Genomic DNA, 22,364 nt, shown 5'->3' with positions numbered 1-22,364 from the left:
ATTGAAATTTTAAAACTTAATAAATATATACTAGCCAAACACTAATGAAATTACAGTTGAGTCAGTTACCCTAATATCAGAAAAAATAAACTTCAGCAGGGTAGATTTAGTATATATTAAATATAAATAATATATTCATATAGAGAAAAATGCCACTTTTTGAAGAAGGTGGTCAAATGCTAATTTTTGTATGTGGTAAAATACTCTTACAATATGTGAAGCAAAGTTGGCCAGAATTACAAGTTGAAATAGACAAATCCAGCAACGTAGTGAGAGATTTTAATGTAACTCTGTCAGTTTCTGACAAATCAAGCAGACATAATAGTAAACTATAGAAATTTTGAATAATAAACTGTGAACACACCTCACTTAATGGCCATATGTAGACATCTGCAGCAAAAAATGCAGAATAACTTAAGTATATTCTGTACATTTAGGAAAATGACCACCTAATTCCTAAAGCAAGTCTCAAAAAAAAGTCAAAGAAGTGGTTTGATACAGACTACTTTTTAAATAATGTATTGAAAAACAGAAATCATAATAGAAATTTTAAAAAAATATTCATAACTAACCAAAACAAAATGCTATATATCTAAAAATGGCATGTATTGTATACCATGAGAATATTTAAAAATATCATATATCTAAATGCTAAAATAAAATTGTATTAGTACTAAAACAAAATATGGATGAATTCCTTTATTATCTCACAAGGATAAAAAAATGCCTAACTATGATTCAAAATCTAGAAGCAAAAAGGAAAATTATTGATAAGTTTAATAACATTTAAAATGTGCATGGTATAAATAAAAAAGGAGAGAAAGAATATAAATGATGATATTGGATAAAATACTCACACCTTACTTACATCATATATAGAAAGCAAATAATCGCTATTATACAGGGTCCAGCACAAATAACGCCCCTTTTTATTACAAAATATTTTATTACAAAATCATAAGCATATCATTCTGTAACATAACAATATCACACTCAAGCATACCACATGACATTTTAGGTGAAATATTCAAATTAAAACTACAAATTATTACACCCACATTGTTATGCTACCAACCACACTCAAGAAGTGTTACTTCTGCCAGACCCTATATAAAGAACTTCTGAAAAATAAGAAGAAAAATTCCCAAATTTTAGGGAAAAAGTAGGCAAATGATATGGAAAACAGTTCACATGATTAAGGACAATGGCCCCGAATCTTATGAAATAATCACATATATAACAAGAGTAATACAAATTGAAATTACACTGAGGTATCATGATATGAGGTATCATATCATTTGTAACCTTGGCAAAACCAAAAAACTTTGACAACATACTCTGTTGTTAAGGCTGTGAGAAAACAATCATCTTCACATTGCTAGTGGAAATGGAAATTATTACTTTTTCAAATTACTTTATTGTTGTTCAATTAGAGTTGTCTGCATTTTCTCCACACCACTGCCCCTGGAAATGCAAATTATTGATTAGTGAAATTAGACATGTATTTACCCTTTGACTCAGTAATCCTACTGCTAGGTAACTATCCCTAAGATACACACACAGAAATATGAAATGACTTATGCACAAGACTATTTATTTCTCTACCACTTGCAAAATCAAAACAGATGTCAAATAAAAGAAATATGTTACACCTTCTTGGGTACCTTTTGGGTATCAAAGATGTGGGAACCCATACACACAATCATTCATATACATACATATTTGCTAATATTTCAAAAAGAAACAGTAGGAGGATAAACCAAAGTTTAATTAAAAGAAATAGTGAACTTTGGAGGGGAAGAAGACAAAAAAGAGATGATGGGAAGAACAAAGACAAAAGCTAGATATTTTCTAATGTTCCTTGTTTTATAATTTTAACCTGAGATCTGTGTTTATATATATATATTTGAAAGAAAATATTAAATAAAAAAGAAAATAGTGAAGCAATGAGTTTAAAAATAAGATTTTGTCTGTATATACCTATGTGAATCCAAAAATAAAGATCACTAAGTCTTAAATTGCAGCTAGTGGTCCTGTTATTGTTTACTGTTGGTATAATTTTATTTTATTTATTTAACTTTTTGCATCCAAAAACCTGGGATCAAACCAAAAGTTACCATAAAATTTTAAACATATTATAAATATACACACATACTTCCCTATACACAAAGTAGATGAAAGAATATAAGTAATTACACTAATATCATTAGGAATCAAGATTTTCAGTATAAAAGCCAAGATAAGGATACAAAATAGTTAAATAAAATCCTATAATCCCCATTTAAATGTGGGAAATTAGAATTACTTAAATCTATGAATTCAGAATTTATTTACTTACTTTCTCAGAAACTTTATTTTCCCTCAACCTTATTTCCATTCTGTTTAAGAGTTTGCGGAAGATCAGCTTAAGACCGCTCAGAGGTTGTTGCTACCCATTCCGTGGCCTGAGCCGTGGGGACTGCAGGGCAGTCTCCAGTAGGAACCGCTGAACAGGCACAGAGGGCGCCTGCGCCTTCAGACCAGTCCACAACCTCGGGCTGAGCAGCAGTGAAGTCGGGAGCCCCAGCCGTCCATCCACCCTGAAATTCCTCCTTGGTCACAGCCTTTTCAGCGACGGCCTGTTCCTCCTTCTCTGTCTCTGCAGGGTCTCTGTAGAAGTAGACATCATGCAGGACCTCCCATGGATGATCCTGCGAGATGGTGTCGCACATGCGCAGTGCTTCCCAGGTCCACACGGATCACATCACACCGACTGAGTGGGCCCCCTTGTGTTGGAAAGGATGGCAATGTCCACCTAGAGCAGAGGAGAGTCTCTGTTACACAGAGCAGTGATAGGCAGGTTAACACAGGATGCCTTAGTGAGAGCCTGGTGGACATCCTGGGATCAGTGACCACCAGAAGTCCCGGCTCCTGGAAGGCTGCTAGGATGTGGTTAGTGAAGGTCCCAGGGGTGAAGCGGCCAGCAACAGGTGGCCTCAGGGGCAGCAGCAAACTGCATAGCTCGCTGGGCAGTGTTCCTGGACGATATGACACTGACATCAGCAGGGTTTTCAATGACAACAATGGCATGAGCTGCCAGCAGAAGCTTCTCCCAGGTTCTCTCCAGATTTATGATGCAGATGCCATCACTTTTCCTTTTTCAGATGTCCTGTTTAGAAGTCAAAGTTGATGCCACTAAAGTACCGTATTTTTCAGACTATAAGATGCACTGGACCACAAGACGGCACATAGGTTTTAGAAGAGGGAAAAAGGGGAAAAAATTTGAAGCAAAAAATGTGGTAAAATATTTAATAACATAAATAACAATTTTCACCAATGTAAATGTAAACAGAACTCAGCAGCAGTATTAACAACCATTATTACTGACTTTAAGCTTTAAGTAGGGAAACTCCTCTAATCATCAGAGAACCCCAAGAACTCCCCATCACTACTGTCCACATTTATGAAACTCAGTTCCTCAGAATCACTAGTATCACTGTCTTCACTCTGTTCATGGAGGATGTCATCTTCAGAGCCATCTAAGGCATTGCTGACATTGTTATGGGGGGATCTGCTGCTGGAGGGCCACAGGTTGTGCAACACTCTTGTATGGGGACAGCAGTTTTGCACAACCTGTGTGGCTCTGCAGCTGTTGCCACATTACAGCTCCCATCATCCCAACCTGTCCAAGCATGATGGGAGTTGTAGTTTTGCAACAGCTGCAAGGCCACGTTGTCAGGTGACCCTGCAGTGGAATTTGCCTATGTTAATATTAATGGTGGGGGAGGAGACACAGCAGTCACGTGGTGGAGGCAAGCGCGGGCGCCGCAGGCTTTCTTCTCCTAACGTGCCTGTGCCGCCTGTACCCTCCTCGCTAGCACTATAGTACGCCACAGCGGGGACTCCGCTCCTGCCTCCCTGGCTTCGCACTGCGGGGACACCCCCTCCGCCCAGCCTAAGGCCTGCAGCATTGCCCCACTCCTGCTGCCACTGGCTTCCTGCAGCAGCGACTCTGCTCCTGCCTCCTGTGACCCTGCTCCACCGCCGCACCCCACCCCCCCACCCCGCGGCGAGCCAGGTAAGCTACATTCGGACTATAAGAGGCCCGCCATTTTCTTCCCAAAGTTGGGGGGGGGGATACATCTTATAATCCAAAAAATACGGTAAGTCCCTGCTGCAAGGAATTTGAGGATATTTTCCTCTATTTGCAGGACATCAAGGGCTCCAGATATTGTGAAGTTTCCCTTTGTGAGAGGAAAACAGAACAATACCATATGGATTCCTCTCAGGGTACCGTGGGAAGGTAGAATTTATTTTTCTCACTCTAAAGTAAAATACACTTCTCTTAGCTCTCCACTGAAATGCCGAAGAAACTGTGACAACCCAGTAGAAAAAGCAAACCTACCACTCAGATATATTTTCTAAACATAACTTCCCACTAAAAAAACCACCAGGGTTCCTTGGAGATATGTGTTATTCCAAGTTATGACCAGAAATATTCACAATGAGCCTGGTTACCTTGTCAAATCAGAAATCCTATATTTAGACTCTGTCACATACTATACAAGAACACAGGAGGCAACTTGGACTCCCATTAGCCAAAGATAGGACAAGGAGTTTCAAAAAGAAGTACTGAAATGTGTCAAATCTATTAAAATCAATAATAACACTGATTATCATAATTATGCTTAAACATTCAGTGTTCATTTCTTGAGATTTTACTTAGGTAACCAGTTCATTATTAAGGAAATTCATCCATAAAATAAAATAGTGAATAGGAATTACACAGCACTACTTATGAAATATCCTTGCCAAAATAAAATAAACTAATTCGACTAGACTTCTAGATCTAAGAAACAATTACATAAAATTTTGACAAGTAGGAAAATATTATGAGAATTTTAAACACAAAAAACAATAGTATATGAAAACTAGAATAGGCCAAAAGTATAGAAATTAGGACATAATAAATATAAAATCAGAAATTATTGAAATTCAAAACAAATACACAATGGAGAAAATCAGCAAGACAAAAGCTGATTATTAAAAAAAAATTGCACAGGTAGTGGCAAAACTAATCAATAACAACAGCCCCACATACAAACAATAAGAGGGAGGACATAAGTAGAGCTAAAACTCAGATTACAAGAAAAAACATGGAAGAATTTTATGACAATAAACTTGAAAATTTAGACAAAATATTCAACTTCCTAGAAAATAATGTTATAAAAATTGACTCAAAAAATTGTCTAATAACAAATAAATTGAATCAGTATTTTCAAATGTAAAATGATAACAAACATCAGGCCTGAGTGGTTTTCTAGGCAAATTCTACCAAATTGAAAAAGATAAATCTAATCTTATAAACAAGTTTGCAAAGAATAGAGCACAGGTGGCAAACATAAGGCCCGCAGGCCAAACCTGGCCCTCCACCTTGTTTTATCCGGCCTGGCACCTTGTTTCTACCCGGCTGCAGTGCCGAGCTCTCACTTAACTGTTAAGGAGCAGTTACATGTATACAGTCCTAAATTACATTCGGCCCTTTGAAGGCAACTGCAAGGCTGATGTGGCGCCCTATGAAAATGAGTTTGACACCCCTGGAATAGAGGGACAAAAAAATCGGTCACACCACAAGTCATTCAATGATGAGAATATAACCTTAATAGCAAAAACTGACCATGGCAAACTGAGAAAGAGAAATTAGAAACCTAAGTGCAAATTAACATAAGTGCAAAATATTATCCTAGACAAAATATTAGCTAATTTAACCCAGCAGTGTATAAAGAACATAATACATCTTGCGCAGTTGAGCTTTTTAGAACTTTTCAAAATTGAGTTGCATTTTCATAATGGTACGCTGGCTGCCATGTTGAGAAGAGACTGGCAGGGGAGAAGAGGCAGAAGGCGGGAGAACAATAAGGAGCAGGATGGTCAGATAAAATTTTTGTTGGCTGTATCGGACAATTTTAGTTAAGAGTAATTGAGATGAAATTTGTTGTTGGCTTGTAGCATGATGGTGGCAAAGCAGATGGTGAACAGTGGTCAGATTCTGGAAATATTTTGATGTTAGGGGCTTTTAGGGCCCTGGCCAGGTAGCTCATGTGGTTAGAGCGCCATCCCAGTATGCCTAGGTTGTGGGTGCAGTCTCTGGTCAGGACACATACAAGAATCAACCAATGAATGCATAAATAAGTGGAACAACAAATCCATCTCTCTCTCTCTCTCTCTCTCTCTCTCTCTCTCTCTTCCTTTCCTCCCTCCCTTCCCTTTCTCCCCCTCTCTCTAAAATCAATTTTTTTACAAAATTCAGCAGCCCTTTTTGATGGTTTGGATATGGGTTATTTTCTATCCTTGTATTGTCAATTTCCCACACTCTTCCAGGCCATTATCCTCCCTTACTGCAGTTCCAAAACAACCTCCTAATTGCTCTGTTGCCTCTAGCCCTGCCTCTCTACAATTCAAAATTCCAGTCTTAACTAATATTTCTAAAAATACAAATTTGATCATTCCCTACCTAAGTTCCTTCCGTGACTTATTTTTGCCCTTTGGATAATGTCTGACTCCTTAAAAATAGATGATATTCATTCCACAAGGCCATCACTCCCATGATGCACCTAACCTCCACCCTCTGTCTGGCTAAATCTATTCACTCTCTATTAACCTAAATGTGGCATTCTCAGGAAGATCATCTTGAAGACAGGTTTTGTTCTATGGCTGTAGGTTCCCATAAAATTATAATTTCTCCTGCCATAACATTCATCAAGCTACGTTATAATCCTTTGTTTAACTGGATGTTTTCTCAAGTGTTTTGTAACTTTATGGGGAGAGATGTAAATATTGAGTTTATTATTGTATCCCTAGACCTTGAAGAATGTTTGGCACAGAACACATAATCAACAAATTTTTAAATAAATGATTAATAAGTTAAATATTATGTATTCACATTTCGTATTTGCACAAGGATTATTGAGATCTCCAGAATAACAACTGGTATGCTTCATAACGGCACACTTAATGGTACCACTAATAATTATATTTGCTAAAAATAATTGCGTACAATGATTTTTTTCTGTAACTTCAAACATTATTTGTAGATACATCACAAAATGTAATTATGACAGTGTGCAATTTGACATTTTACTTAAAAATAATTACTTCAATCTCTAATGAACTAGAACTTCACATCCACGATATAAAAATGCAATAAACTTTTATTTCTGTAGATTTTATTTCATTACCTCTCAATAAGATGACTTAAAAGAACAGACACATTAAAAACATTTCTTTCTTACTGTAACCGGTAGTGAAGAACAATGAAGTGGCTCTAGCATGGAAGCCAATGAGACATGAGAACTATGAAAGAAAAAGGGGCGTATTTTAAACTTTGGGGATTCATAATCTATGTGTATGTCACTGAAAGAATAAACTAAACTTCACATTTAAAAAAATAAAGATTGATAACATTAAACAGTAAATGTTATGAACGCGTGGCCTTTTTAAAAGTAGTGTCTTTTCTAATTCTCCTCACAGTTCAACCCAGTATTAATCGTCCTATCGACCGAACTTACTCCTGTGGAAAAATCCGATATGCAATACTCAATGCCCAGAATTTAGTTTCTAATACTTTTTCTCTCCTTTTGAAAAGAGAAAAACAAGTAGCACTTCTTGGATAATAGCTGATGCCATCATCTGCGACATCTCATGGCTGCCCAAAAGTGAAGAGGATTTCAAAGATGGCTTGTGTCTTGCAAGGACAAATGAGCTCCGTTAAAAACTATTCTCATTTTCTAAGTTTTGACAATGTACACATAACAGAGAAAATAGTATTGTAATTATTTTAGTCTGTGAATAAATGCATGACTTTATCATAGTAATTTATTTGTATTTACTTTGTTACTTAATGATAAGGGAATATAGTGTAGATAACATTATTTTTTCTGTTCAGTAATTATCTTTTTATAAAGAATAAATTTGTACCTTTCTCAATAGGTTTTACATAAGCTAAATTGTTTAGGAAAATTAGGATCCTTCAGAAACAAATTGATTGTAACTGGAGGTTTCTCACTACACAGAGGAAGAAATTTCAACTGGTTTTGCAAAATGAAGAATGAACCAAATATCATATTTCCTCATTTATCAGGACGTGGAACCTCTGATTGACATCAGTAAATATAGTCAGACAATGGTAAGACCCACTTGTCTCCAATAATGATAACAGACCAGAGTAATATCCAATATTTAACTGGCAGCACGCTACAGAGCATTGGACAAGTGCCTGAAAGAATAGATTATTTTGGGAAAGCTGGCCAGGGTAAAGGATACCAAAACTTAGTGAAAGGCTTAAGTTTGACGGAAGTAGTTAATCTTACCATTAAAATAATGAGACCAGGAGGTCAGGTTTGAATTCTCTTAACAGGCACAACTACATGGTGGGGCAAAAGTAGGTTTACAGTTGTGAGTATGTGAAACACGGAGTTTATAATTGTATTATTATGTATTAATGATTGTGTTATTTTCCATAGGAACAACTGTAAATCCACTTTTGCCCCACCCTGTGTATCCTGGACCCCATTCGAGAAGTAATTAGTTGATTTTCAGAACCTACAACTTTAATCTTCTTGACATTTGGATTGTTTCCAAACTAAATACCAAGAGGATCATAGCTACAAACTTCCCAAGTCTGCTTGGCGAGGTAGAATTACTGTTTCATTAGAATGACTTTCTAAAAGTGAAAACACTCTACCAAAAATGTATAAACATTGTAACTATCTGAACAAAATTTGTCAATATTTCATTCAGAGCACCTGTAATACTGCATGCCATAAATAGTAGTATATGAGAGTAATTTCCCCACAGTATGTTTATAGCAGAGACCCCTAGTTACTTCCCCGATATCTATTCTCTACTTCACTAACAGAAAACACATTCCATTCCAGATGGCAATGTGTCCAGCCCCAAACTACATTCCCCAAGTCTCTTGGGCCCAGGAGTGAGCAGTGAGATGGAGCATAAATCAGGTAAGAATCCTGGATATTTTCCATCATTCCTCCTTTCCTGGCCTGGAACAAGGCCATGAGGTTAGGGCCACAACAGGAATCTTAGAACCAGAGGAAAATTTGAGAATCGAAATCACTTACTAAAGTTTAGTTTGGTTATCATGATTACTAAAGATCATGATAACCTTGAAACTACCAGACAGGCCCTGGATTGCATACACATGTAACTTAGGTAAGAAGAAGAATAAACCTCTATCTTCTTAAAGCATTTATTATATATCTTCTCATAAGAAACTTTTCTAAAAATTATGTTTACAAAAATAGTTATTATTAGTTTAATTTTGAGCTCTTTCAGGACTTAGCACCAATTCCTCTGTACCAGGCTTATACATTTGCGAGCTCTTTCCTCTGTCCTATCTAGTTCTAAAGTTTTTAATAAATCCCACATGTTAGGATTCATAGACTTGTAGCTCTCTCTCTCTGAGAACTCTCCTCAGAAATGCAGCCCCAACTGCTTTCTCGAAATTTGAGATTTTCAGTTAAATGTCTCAAAGGGTACACTTTTAAAAATTCCCCACGCTGATCATGTAACCTCCCCAACACTGAACCCACCTCTTCAGACATGTTTTATCTTAGTGAAAAGTAATAATGTCCAATAAATTATACACATGAAAAACCTAGTATTTAGTTCAGCACATTTTTAAGATGCCCACTTTTGTCATCTCCAGCGCCTCCACTCTAATTCACCGTCTGTGGAGGTGTTCCAATAAAATAGCCTCATAGATTCTTTCCCTATATCCACTTATTAATGCACTCATTGGTCGATTCTAGGAGGTACCCTGACTGGGGATCTAACCTTGGCGTATCGGAATGATGCTGGAACCAACTGAGCTACCCAGACAGGACCACTCCTACTCACTCTTCATTTCTCGACTCAGTGAAAACTTTCTTAGGTATCCTTGATTTTATCTGCGGGTCCTATCTCTTAGTTGTACACTCTCTAGCACTGCATAAGTAGAAGTACCACGTTGTACCACTGTGTAAAATTTGGCCCATCTTTTTATCCTGAGTGCCTACCATGGTGTCTCACTGTAATAATTGTGCTGCAGATAGCTATCATTAAGTGTTTAATTAATAAAGTCAAAAGTAATCCATGTGTATGTTGGATAGAATATATCTTCAAGGGTTTCTTATGAGACAACACGGGTGGCTCACTTTCCTCACACTATGTACTTGACTGACAAACCACCTGGCATATAAATTGTTACTTCCTTTCTCTTTGAAAATATTGTGAATTCTATTCAACTCTCTTCTGTACTTATTATTGCAGAGGTTTCAAAGGTCATTTTTTATTTCTCAGAGTAAAAGAGTCATTTTCTGCCTCCTGGATTGTACAACCATTCATTTCTTCTCGAAATGCTTTATGAATTCAGTAGAACGAGAGGGGGTATTTTTCTTAGTAAACAGTTTGTGTTTAAGTCAAGACTTTCTTTAGTTGTATAATGTTTTCTTAAATTATATCTCATATTGATTTTCTTTCATATCCTTTGGTTTTGATCTCCTCCTTAAGAACATAAATTTTCTTATTCTATCTTCCCATGTCTTCTCTTATGGGTTGTAATTGTCTTTTTCTTTTTCTGTTATTTTGTATTCAGAGTTAGTATCCTAGATTTGTCCTCCACACGATGGATTCACTTTCTGAAACACCATCACTACACTTCATTATATCTAAGACTGAATTTCAGTCTGCAATATTAAATCCTTTGACATGTAGCATTGTCTCATTGTATTCTCTATTTGTTTCTTCCTGACACAAATCAACTCAATTTTCATCATGGTCTCCTGTGTTTTCATCATAGCTTTCAATGCTCTGAGAACATAATAGAGTATCAACTTCCTAAAACTAATTTCAGTTCATGTGGTGCAACTTTCTTCAAAAGTTTGGGTTCTGTTTTCTTTTGTTATTGTTTTTGCTTCTGCAACATGCAGCATCCATGCAATAGAAAATATAAAACTTCATCTGCTGTTATGTTGGTATCAGGTCTAAATCAGTGAATTCGCCTTTCTAATAATAGCCATGGCATTGCTATTAGAATTATTTTATTAACTTGCTAAACAAAGAGATAACAGACTAGCCTATAACATAACTTGTGCAAAATGGTTTTTATTGTCGCTATTTTGTATTTGCATCTGTTTTATGTAACTTTTCTGGCCTAAGGAAAGAGACCTTGGTCTCACTGCTTGGGTACTCTTAGGAAGTTTTTGCTTTCATTAGCAGGGATGGTACAAATAAAGAAGTACGTTTTCCCATTTTCCATAAGACACCATTTTCCACAACTCTCTCAGCTGAGAACAGGACTTATTGGAGAAAAAGAAACATGAGTGGGGCAGATGATAAAGGTCTCCTTTTTTTCCAGAAGAGTGAAACAATTTAACAGATAAATGAATACAAGTTGCTATGGCCCCTTCTTCCCTCTGTATCTTTGTTGTCCACCCCATATTCTGCCTCATGACCTCACTTACACTTTATTTTTTAATTTTTTTATTGTTGTTCAAGTACAGTTGTTTCCATTTCTCCCCTTCCAGCCCCTCCGCCCCACCCATCTCCGCCTCCTACCCTCAATCCTACCCCGTTTGGCTTTGTTCGTGTGTCTTTTATCCATGTTCCTTGATGACCTTCCCCTATTTTCCCCATTATCTCCTGCCCCCTCCCCTCTGGTTACTGTCAGATTATTCTTTATTTCAATGTATCTGGTTCTATTTTGCTCGCTTGTTTGTTTTGTTGATTAGGTTCCACTTGTAGGTGAGGTCATATGGTATTTGTCTTTCACTGCCTGGCTTATTTCACTTAGTATAATGCTCTCCAGTTCCACCCATGCTGTCACAAAGGGTAGGACTTCCCTCTTTCTTTCTGCTGCATAGTATTCCATTGTGTAAATGTACCACAGTTGTTTGATCCATTCACTTACTGATGGGCACTTAGGTTGCTTCCAGTACTTGGCTATTGTAAATTGTGCTGCTATGAACATTGGGGTACATAGGTTCTTTTGGATTGGTGTTTCAGGATTCTTAGGATATAATCACAGCAGTGGAATTGCTGGATCAAAAGGCAGTTCCATTTTTAGTTTTCTGAGGACATTCCATACTGTTTTCCACAGTGACTGCACCAGTCTGCATTCCCACCAACAGTGTATTAGAAAACATCAGCAAAATGAAAAGGGAACCGATTGTATGGGAAAATATATTTGCAAATGATACCTCGGACAAACGTTTGATCTCCAAAATATATAAAGACCTCACACAACTCAACTCCAGGAAAGCAAACAGTCCAGTTAAAAAATGGGCAAAGGACCTGAACAGACACTTCTCCAAGGAGGACATACAGAGGGCCCAGAGACAAATGAGCAGATGCTCAGCATCACTAGCCATCAGAGAGATGCAGATTAAAACCACAGTGAGATACCACCCCACACCTGTCAGAATGGTCATCATAAACAAGTCGACAAAGAACAAGTGCTGGCGAGGTCATGGAGGAAAGGGAACCCAGTACACTTTAATTGATGGAAATACTTCTTTGAGTTTTATAGATTAGAGATTCCTCATTTCCAATGCTGCTGAAAGTTTGAAACTTTTCGAAAGTATTATTGTGTATTTTAATGGTTGAAGAGGAAATTATTAGTCAGTATCTGCCATAATAAATTGAAAATCCCTAAATAATATCTGCAGTGTTCTTAAAGGGAAAATTATTATATCCAAAGATTAACTGACAAGGATTCTTTTAGTGTAAAATAAATGGAATGTTTAGACCACGTACCAGCATTTGAAATTTTTTTGTCTTTGTGCTTTCAATTGAATTTTTAATATAGTATTTTTGTTTATATTTGTAGTCCAAATATCAATTAGAATGTGAACATGTACTACACATGACAAAATATATATTCATAGGCAATGTCAGATCTTTTGTTTCGTTTAATCAACTGTACAATAATTAATTCAGCTGACATTTGCTAGAAAATGAATATGTTTGATCAATCTGAATTGTTGATGGTGAAGTTATGCTACCTAACAGCTTATTTTCATGCTGGAAATTTTTGAATTGAACCCACCACACAGAAGGCACAGCTTCCCAGAAGTTAAAATTCAACTTTTGCATGTATTTAATTATTCCTCTACACTAAGTGCCTCTGATGACATTTTTCTCAATAGGGGAAAATGTTGCACTTCTCTTACCAATGCACGCGTAGCACATATCCTAAAAGATGACTTCTGTTACTAGAAATCAACTTAAATGTATGTAATAATTTTGTGGGAATTTTTTCATTATTCAAAATTCGTGGTTCGTGCACGCAAGGTAGACAAATATTTCTTTTTCAAATTAATGTTGTTTTCTGGAGGATTTTGGTAGAATAGGTATATGAGTAATATAACAACTATTTCAGAGTTTTTAAAAATGGATTTTTATGGATTAGTTGTAGATGATATTTATTTATAATGTATATTTTATCTGATTAACAACAGAATTTGAGATGACTTATAAAAATACACAAGAAGTTACTAAAATGGAAAGAAAAAACTTTAAAAATTGTTAAATTTGTAAGAAGGTAAGAAAGTAATGACCTGGGGTAATAGCTTCTGCCATTTATTAAACATTAAATTTTGCTAAACCAAAATAAAAACAAAAAAGTCATATGAATCTCATAATCTAATAAAAGGAAACTTCAAAGTAGAGATGCTTTGACCAGTTTAAAAGTTTCTTGTATTATCATAGTATTAAATGGACTTAGATAAGGCCCATTAGTTTCTTCATTCATTCATTCATTTCATTCAGTTCATTTAATTTATATGTACTGAACATTTACTATCCACCAGACACATTTATTAACTAGCGAGTTTTGGCAGGAAAATAATACAGGGTGGGACAAAAGTAGGTTTATAGTTTTGAGTGCACAAAACAGGTTTTTTTGTATTATTATTATTATATTATTTTTCATACAAATAACTGTAAACCTGCTCTTGCCCCACCCTGTATACAGACAAAAATCACTGAACTCAGGAAGTTTATACTTTAGTGAGGAAAACAGAAAATTAACAAATAAAAAGGTACTGTGTGTTGATAATTGCTAAGAAGAAAGGTGTAAATACTGCAGGTTAGGGATGGGGGCAGTATGAGTTTTTCAATTAAGATTGTAAAGGACCTTATTGTCCCCTAGATGAGATCAATTAATTTCTCACCTCTAAGTAATTTTCTCTGTCAGCATTTGTCTTACAAGTAGCTTTGAATTTGTTCACCTGCTTTACTTAGCTAGTGGTTGATGAAGACCCCAGAGTTCCCTATTACAGAGTATGGTATACATACTTCATGTGGGAAATGTGTAAGTTCAAGTGTATTCCACCCTGACCAGAAGAAAATTTAAGTATCACTCCTGTGGGGGAAAAATTCTGACTGCTTTTGTGCAACACCGCTTCCCAGTGGCCTGGCAGGTTTGAGTCAGCTGTTAAATGTGCCTTGAAACAACCAAATTGCTGTGCTGGTTTCATTAGTATTCACAATATGACCTCTGGAAAATATCTCCCCAAAACAATTTTGGCTTTGGCAGATTTACTATTATTCTGACATTTCTGAAAGTCATTGAGAAAACGGAATCAGTTATTTTGAGGAACAGTTCCTGGTTCATGACATTAGGACCATTTAGTCTGTGTTCAGAATGCCTGTCATCTTTTTTGCCATCACAGAAGGATACATATCTAATTAATCCAAAGCCTGAATCAGGAAATTTAAATAGTATAACTCAAAGTAAAAGGAGACTGAAATCTAGCCTTGTTTTCTTTTTCTTTCTCTCTCTTTTTTTTTTTTTTTTACTGTGGGGGGGTACTGAAATTTTATTTATTTATTATTTTTTAAATATATTTATTGATTATGCTATTAGAGTTGTCCCATTTTCCCCCCTTCACTTCACTCCGCTCCATCCTGCCCGCCCCCTCCCTCCCACATTCCCACCCTATAGTTCATGCCCATGGGTCATACATATAAGTTCTTTGGCTTCTGCATTTCCTATATTATTCTTACCCTCCCCCTGTCTATTTTCTACCTATCATTTATGCTACTTATTCTCTGTACCTTTCCCCCCTCTCTCCCCCTCCCACTCCCCTGTTGATAACCCTCCATGTGATCTCCATTTCTGTGGTTCTGTTCCTGTTCTAGTTGTTTGCTTACTTTGCTTTTGTTTTTGTTTTAGGTGTGGTTGTTAATAACTGAGTTTGCTGTCATTTTTACTGTTCATATTTTTTATCTTCTTTTTCTTAGATAAATCCCTTTAACATTTCATGTAATAAGGGCTTGGTGATGATGAACTCCTTTAACTTGACCTTGACCTTATCTGAGAAGCACTTTATCTGCCCTTCCATTCTAAATGATAGCTTTGCTGGATACAGTAATCTTGGATGTAGGTCCTTGCCTTTCATGACTTGGAATACTTCTTGCCAGCCCCTTCTTGCCTGTTAGGTCTCTTTTGTGAAATCAGCTAACAGTCTTATGGGAACTTCTTTGTAGGTACCTGTTGCCTTGTCTCTTGCTGCTTCTAAGATTCTCTCCTTCTGTTTCATCTTAGGTAATGTAATTATGATGTGCCTTGGTGTGTTCCTCCTTGGGTCCAGCTTCTTTGGGACTCTCTGAGCTTCCTGGACTTCCTGGAAGTCTATTTCCTTTGCCAGATTAGGGAAGTTCTCTTTCATTATTTGTTCAAATAAGTTTTCAATTTCTCACTCTTCCTCTTCTCCTTCTGGCACCCCTGTAATTCAGATGTTGGAACGTTTCAAGATGTCCTGGAGGTTCCTAAGCCTCTCCTTATTTTTCTGAATTCTTGTTGCTTCATTCTTTTCTGGTTGGATGTTTCTTTCTTCCTTGTGGTCCACACCGTTGATTTGAGTCCCAGTTTCCTTCCCATCACTATTGGTTCCCTATACATTTTCCTTTGTTGCTCTTAGCATAGCCTTCATTTTTTCATCTAATTTGAGACCAAATTCAACCAATTCTGTGAGCATCCTAATTACCAGTGTTTTAAACTGTGCATCTGATAGGTTGGCTATCTGTTCACTGCTTAGTTGAATTATTTCTGGAGCTTTGATCTGTTCTTTCATTTGGGCCTTTTTTTTTTTTTTTTTTTTTTTTTTTTTTTTTTTTTTTTTTGGTCTCGGTGCACCTGTTACGTAAAGGGGTGGAGCCTTAGGTGTTCACTGGGGTGGGGTAGCGCTGGTCGCTGCGCTGTGACGCTGTACGTGGGGGAGGGGCCGAGAGGGAGCAATGGTGCTTGCTCTACTCTCTGCTGGAGCTCAGTCACTCCCTCCGCTACCCACAATCAAATTGGGCCCCTCTGGTGCTGGTTCCCGAGTGGGTGGGCTTGTGCACGCTCTAGGCCCCTGTGGGTCTCTCCAACGACCTCTCCTGTGAGGCTGGGAGTTTCTCCTGCTGCCACCCCAACCCCCACGGGTGTTTTCACTCCGAGGTTTGAGGCTTTATTTCCTGGAGCTGGAGCCCTGGGTTGCATGATCTGTTTCGCTCCCCCGCCGTTCCTCCCGGTTTATCTGTGCAAGAGTGTGGGGCGTGGGGTCTGCTAGCTGAAGCCTGGCCTGTCCTGTTCCACAATCCACCAGTCTCTGGATCCGGCAGCGTTGCTGGGAGTCCTCCGCCCCTCCTACCAGTCTCGGTGAATGTTTCTTCCTTATCACCTTGGTTGCCGGACTTCTGTGAGGGCGATTTTCTGTCAGTTCTGGTTGTTTTTTGTTTTTAAATTGTTGTTGTGCTTTTGGTTGTGGGAGGAGACACAGTGTGTCTACCTACGCCTCCATCTTGGTTTTCTTGACATGGATGCTATTTCATGCATAAAACTCTCCCCCCGCAGCCCGTGTGGGCACCCCTTCCATGCCTTACCCTCTCACCACCCACTCCTTTTCCCCTTTGCCGAAAGGCTCTTCTCTGAATCCGGATGGACCATCTTTAAACCTTCGGGAAAAGGGCCCCGTGGGCGCGGGGTCATGCTCCTGAGGCACAGTCCACGCTGATGTAAAGGGAGGACATGCTGGCGGCCAGGAGCCAGGAGCCAGGAGCCAGGAGCCAGGGCTGCCAGCCTTGTTTTCTATTCTATGACATTGAATCCTTATGGGATTACCCACATGAATTCTATTTATATAAAAATGAAACTTTAATAAACACGAAATGCCTTATATGGGTCACAATTTTTAAAAAGTTAAAAATGACACATAAATATAAAATGAGCATATTTTAAATATTTTATTCAAGTCATTAATTAATGAGAAAACCACTAAAATGGTAAAACTTGCTCCAAGAGCATTTGATGAACAGGGATTTATATAGTCTATCAAGAATGCCAACTTCACCTTTAACTGGAACATAATCAACAAAAGAAAAAAGCAAATAAAATATAACCAGAGACATTGAAGTTAAGAACAATGTAACAATAGCCAGAGGGGAGTGGGGAGGGGAAAGTGGGGAAAGGGGATTACAGGAGCTACTATAAAGGACACAAGGACAAAATCAAGGCGGAGGGTGGAGGTGAGGAAGGGCGGTGGGTTCGGCTGGGGTGGGATGGAGGGATGGGGAGAAAAGGCAGACAACTGTAATTGAATAACAATAAAAGTTTAAAAAAAAGAATGCCAACTAAAAATTAAATTTTGTAGAGTAGGACTGCTAAATTAGATATACAACTCATTATTGTCCCTTGTTATTGTCAAATAATAACCACAGTTATCTTTTCCATCAGGTATAAATTTACATAACCCTAAATAATTTAATAGTGCCTGGGTTCCCACCAAGTAGTAAATAGCAAAGTGAAGCAAAGGTACATTCCCCTAGAAAATTATATTATCCTTGGGTGAGCTTATTAAAAATGTCTCAGAACAATGTTGAAAAAACGTGCCATCCACCTTTTCTACCATTTTTTCAGTTTTAATAATTTTCTTTTTTTATTAAATTTATTGGGGTGACATTGGTTAATAAAATTATGTAGGTTTCAAGTGTATAATTCTGATACATGATCTGTACATGGTACTGTGTACCCACCACCCAAAGTCAAATCATCTTCCATCACCACATTTGCCCTCCTTTACCCTTTACTACCTCCCACCCTCTTCTGTCTTGTAACCACCATACTATTGTCTGTGTCTGAGTTTCAGATTTATATTCCATATATGAGTGAAATCATATGTTCTTTGCTTTTTCTGACTGACATTTCACTTAGCATGATATTCTCAAGGTCCATCCATGTTGTTGCAAACCGCACGGTTTCCTTCTTTCACATGGCTGAATAATATTCCATTATATATGTGTGTGTGTATAATTATATATATTATATATTACACACACACACATATCACATATTCCTCATTCATTCATCTGTTCACAGGCACTAAGGTTGTTTCCATTAATCAGCTATTGTAAATAATGTTGCAATAAATGTCGATGTGCATATAATTCCTTGATATCCTGTTTTCATTTCCTTTGGGTATATCCCGGAAGTAGAACTACTTGATCATATAATAGATTCTTTTAATTTTTTGAGGAAACTGCAGCCAGACGGTGAGGGACAAATACCATATGATCTCACCTTTAACTGGAACATAATCAACAGAAGAAAAAAGCAAACAAAATATAACCAGAGACATTGAAGTTAAGAACAATCTAACAATAGCCAGGGGGGAGTAGGGAGGGGACAGTGGGGAGAAGGGATTACAGGAAGTACTATAAAGGACACATGGACAAAATCAAGGGGGAGGGTGGAGGTGGGGGAGGGAGGTGGGTTCGACTGGGGTGGGGTGGGGTGGAGGGATGGGGAGAAAAGGCATACAACTGTAATTAAATAACAATAAAAATTAAAAATAAATAAAAAATAAAAACAAACAAAAAAGAAAGAAAATAGACAGGGGGAGGGTAAGAATAGTATAGGAAATGTAGAAGTCAAAGAACTTATAAGTATGACCCATGGACATGAACTATAGGGGGGGGATGTGGGAGGGAGGGTGGGCAGGATGGAGTGGAGTGAAGGGGGGAAAATGGGACAACTGTAAGAGCATAATCAATAAATATATTTTTTTAAAAAAGAAACTGCATATTATTTTCCACAGTGGCTGTACCAGTCTGCATTCCCATCAATAGTGCACAAATATTCCCTTTTTTCCACATCTTCGTCAACACATGTTATCTCTTGTCGTCTTTATGACAGCTATTCTAACAGGTGTGAGGTGATATCTTGTGGTTCTCATCTTGCACTTCCGTGATGAGTAAGGATGTTGATTATCTTTTCATGTACCTGTTGGCCATTTGTATGTCTCCTTTGGGAAAATGTCTATTTACTTCCTCTACCCCTTTTTTAATTGGATTGTTTGGGGTTTTGTTGTTGTTATTGAGTTGTATGAGTTATTTATATATTAAGGATGTTAACCCCATATCTGATATATGGCTTGAAAATATTTTCTCTCATTCTGCAGGTTGCCTTTTCACTTTGTTGATTTTTTCTTTTGCTGTGCAGAACTTTTAAGTTTGATGTAGTCCTCTGTCTTGATTTTTAGTTTTGTTATTTGTGCTTTTTGTGAAATATCAAAAAATCACTGCCAAGACCAATGTCAGAGAGTTTCTTCCCTATGTTTTTTTCTAGGAGCTTTAAAGTATCAGGTATATGTTTAAGTCTTTGATCTTTTTTAGTTACATTTGTGAGGGTGTAATGTAGAAGTCCAATTTCATTTGTTTACATGTGTTTATCCAGTTTTTTCAGTTCCAGTTGTTGAAAAGAGTATTCTTTCCCTTTGAGTATTCTTTTCTTTCACTGAATATTAGTTGACCAAATATGGGAAAGTTTAAATCTTGTCTCTGTTCCATAGGTCTGTGTGTGTGTATATATATATTTGCCAGTACCATACTCTTTTGATTACTTTAGCTTTGTACTGTGGTTTTATATCAGGAAGTGCGATGTCTCTAACTTTGTTGTTGTTTTTCATGACTGCTTTGTCTATTTGGGATCTTTTGTGGTTGCATACAAATTTTAGGATTCTTTTTTCTATTTCTATGATATTTCTGTAATGTCATAATTTACCTTTTTAAATTGTATACTTATAAACAAACATAATTAGAACTATAGTTATATTGAATATTCTTTTCCTTTAGCCTTTATACTAGAATTAAGTGGTTAATGCTCCACCATATTACAGTATTAAAGTAATCTGAGTTTGACTATATTCTTACCTTTACCAGTGAATTGTATATTCTCATGTTATTAATTAACATCCTTTCATTTCAGGTTGAAGAACCCTTTTCAGCATTTCTAGTAAGCTGGTACAGTGATGATGAATTCCCTCAGCTTTTATTTAGCTTTCATTTCTGAATGACAGTTTTGATGGTAAAGTACTCTTGATAGGCTGGTTTTTCTTTTTTTTTTCTCTCTCTCCTGACTTGTAAGGTTTCTGCTGAGAAATCTGCTGATAGCTGTATAGATTTCCCTTGTAAATTATCAGCTTCTTTTCTCTTGCTTTTTTAGTTTTTCTCTTGGTCTTTGATTTTTGACAGTTTTATCATAATGTGCCTTGGAGAAGATATCTTTAAGTTGATTTTTTGTTGTTATGGACCTATGAACTTGGATATACAAATCTTTCCCAACTTTGGAAGTTCTCAGCCATTATCTCTTTAAGTAAGTTTTCTGTACCCCTTCTCCCTTTCTTCCCCATGTGGAATGCCAACAATTCACAAATTGGTCATTTTTTACTTAGATTTTTTTTATTTTTTATGCATTGTTTATTTATTTATTTTCACATTTTTTATTGTTGTTCAAGTACAGGTATCTCATTCCCCCCCACATCCCCCAACCCGAGCCATCCCCATCTCCCTCCCTCAATCCTACCCTCCTTTGGTTTTGTCCAGGATTCCTTTATACATGTTCCTGAAAACACTTCCCTCTTCCCCAGCCCCCCATTACCCCCTCCCACCTCCCCTCTGGTTACTGTCAGTTTGTTCTTAATTTCAATGTCTCTGGTTATATTTTGCTTGCTTGTTTGTTTTGTTGATTAGGTTCTACTCATAGGTGAGATCATATGGTATTTGTCTCTCACCACCTGGCATATTTCGCTTAGCATAATGCTCTCCAGCTCATCCATGCTGTTGCAAAGGGTAGGAGTTCCCTCTTTCCTTCTGCTGCATAGTATTCCATTGTGTAAATGTACCACAGTTTTTTGATCCATTCATTTACTGATGGGCACAAATTGGTCATTTTGATAGTATCCCATACATCTTTTTTCTGTGTTCTCCTCTGAGTGGTTAATTTCAAAGTTCACGTCTTCTAACCCACAGATTCTTTCTTCCACTTCAGCCATTCTAAAGTTGATGCTCTCTATTGCATTTTGTTTTGTTTTTTGTTTTTAATTGTATTCTTCAGTTCCAGAATTTCTGTTTGGTTCTTTTATATGATTTTTATCTCTTTGCTTTACCTCTCACTTTGTTGGTGTATTGATTTCCCTGAATTGTTTTTCTGTGTTTTCTTGTAGCTCACCAAGTTTCCTTAAAACAGCTGTTTTGAGCCCTAGCTGGTGTGGTTCAGTGGATTGAGGCCAGCGGGCGAACCAAAGGGTCGCCTGATCGATTCCCAGTGTAGAGCACATGCCTGGGTTGCAGCCAGGTCCTCAGTTGGGGATGCACAAGAGGCAACCACATATTGATGTTTCTCTTCCTCTCTTTGTCTTCCCTTCCCCTCTCTAAAAAATAAATAAAATCTTTTTTTTTTTAAACAGCTGTTTTGAATTCTTTATTTGTTAAATCACAGATGTCCATGTCTTTGGCTTCAGTTACTGAAAGATTATTGTAACCCTTTGATGGTGTCATGTTTTCTTAATTTTTCATGATCCTTGAAGTTCTGTATTAGTCTCTGTATATGAATAACAATCACCCGCCTCAAGTCTTTACTAAATGCCTTTGGGAGACAGATAACTTTCATCAGCCCTGCTAGAGATTCTGAGCCTTTCCCAGGCCTAGGAGTACACTCAGTCCAGGCTTCTTGCTCCCTCTTGTGGCAGAATTCTTAAGCTTACATGCTTTCTCTGGATCCTGCAAGGCACCAGTCCAAGTGCTGATAGCCTCTCTTTGTCTTCTCCAATGTGGAACTACAGCTCATGTTAATGGTCTCTCCCTGGCCTGAAAATTTGGGGCAGCTTTCTGCATATGTCCTCTAGCCATCTGCTATAGCTTGCTTTTGCCACCACCACGAGGATCATGCACAGGGGGCAAGTCACAAAATAGGGTGGTATGTGGTTGAGGCACACAGAATACTGGGGGGTGTCTGGGAGACAGATGGGGGTGATCTCAAAGTGAAACATTCACAGCTGCTTATGAGCAGG

General features: G+C 37.4%; 1 pseudogene; it reads right to left on the bottom strand.

The window, feature by feature from the left end:
* Nucleotides 1–2,405: 2,405 nt before the first annotated feature.
* Nucleotides 2,406–21,347, bottom strand: LOC112301996 (small ribosomal subunit protein uS2-like; annotated as a pseudogene).
* Between the last annotated feature and the right edge of the window lie 1,017 nt (nt 21,348–22,364).

The sequence above is a fragment of the Desmodus rotundus genome, chromosome X, assembly GCF_022682495.2.
Source record: "Desmodus rotundus isolate HL8 chromosome X, HLdesRot8A.1, whole genome shotgun sequence".
In the NCBI taxonomy this organism is placed as follows: domain Eukaryota; kingdom Metazoa; phylum Chordata; class Mammalia; order Chiroptera; family Phyllostomidae; genus Desmodus; species Desmodus rotundus.
This window is presented reverse-complemented; position numbering and strand designations above follow the sequence as displayed.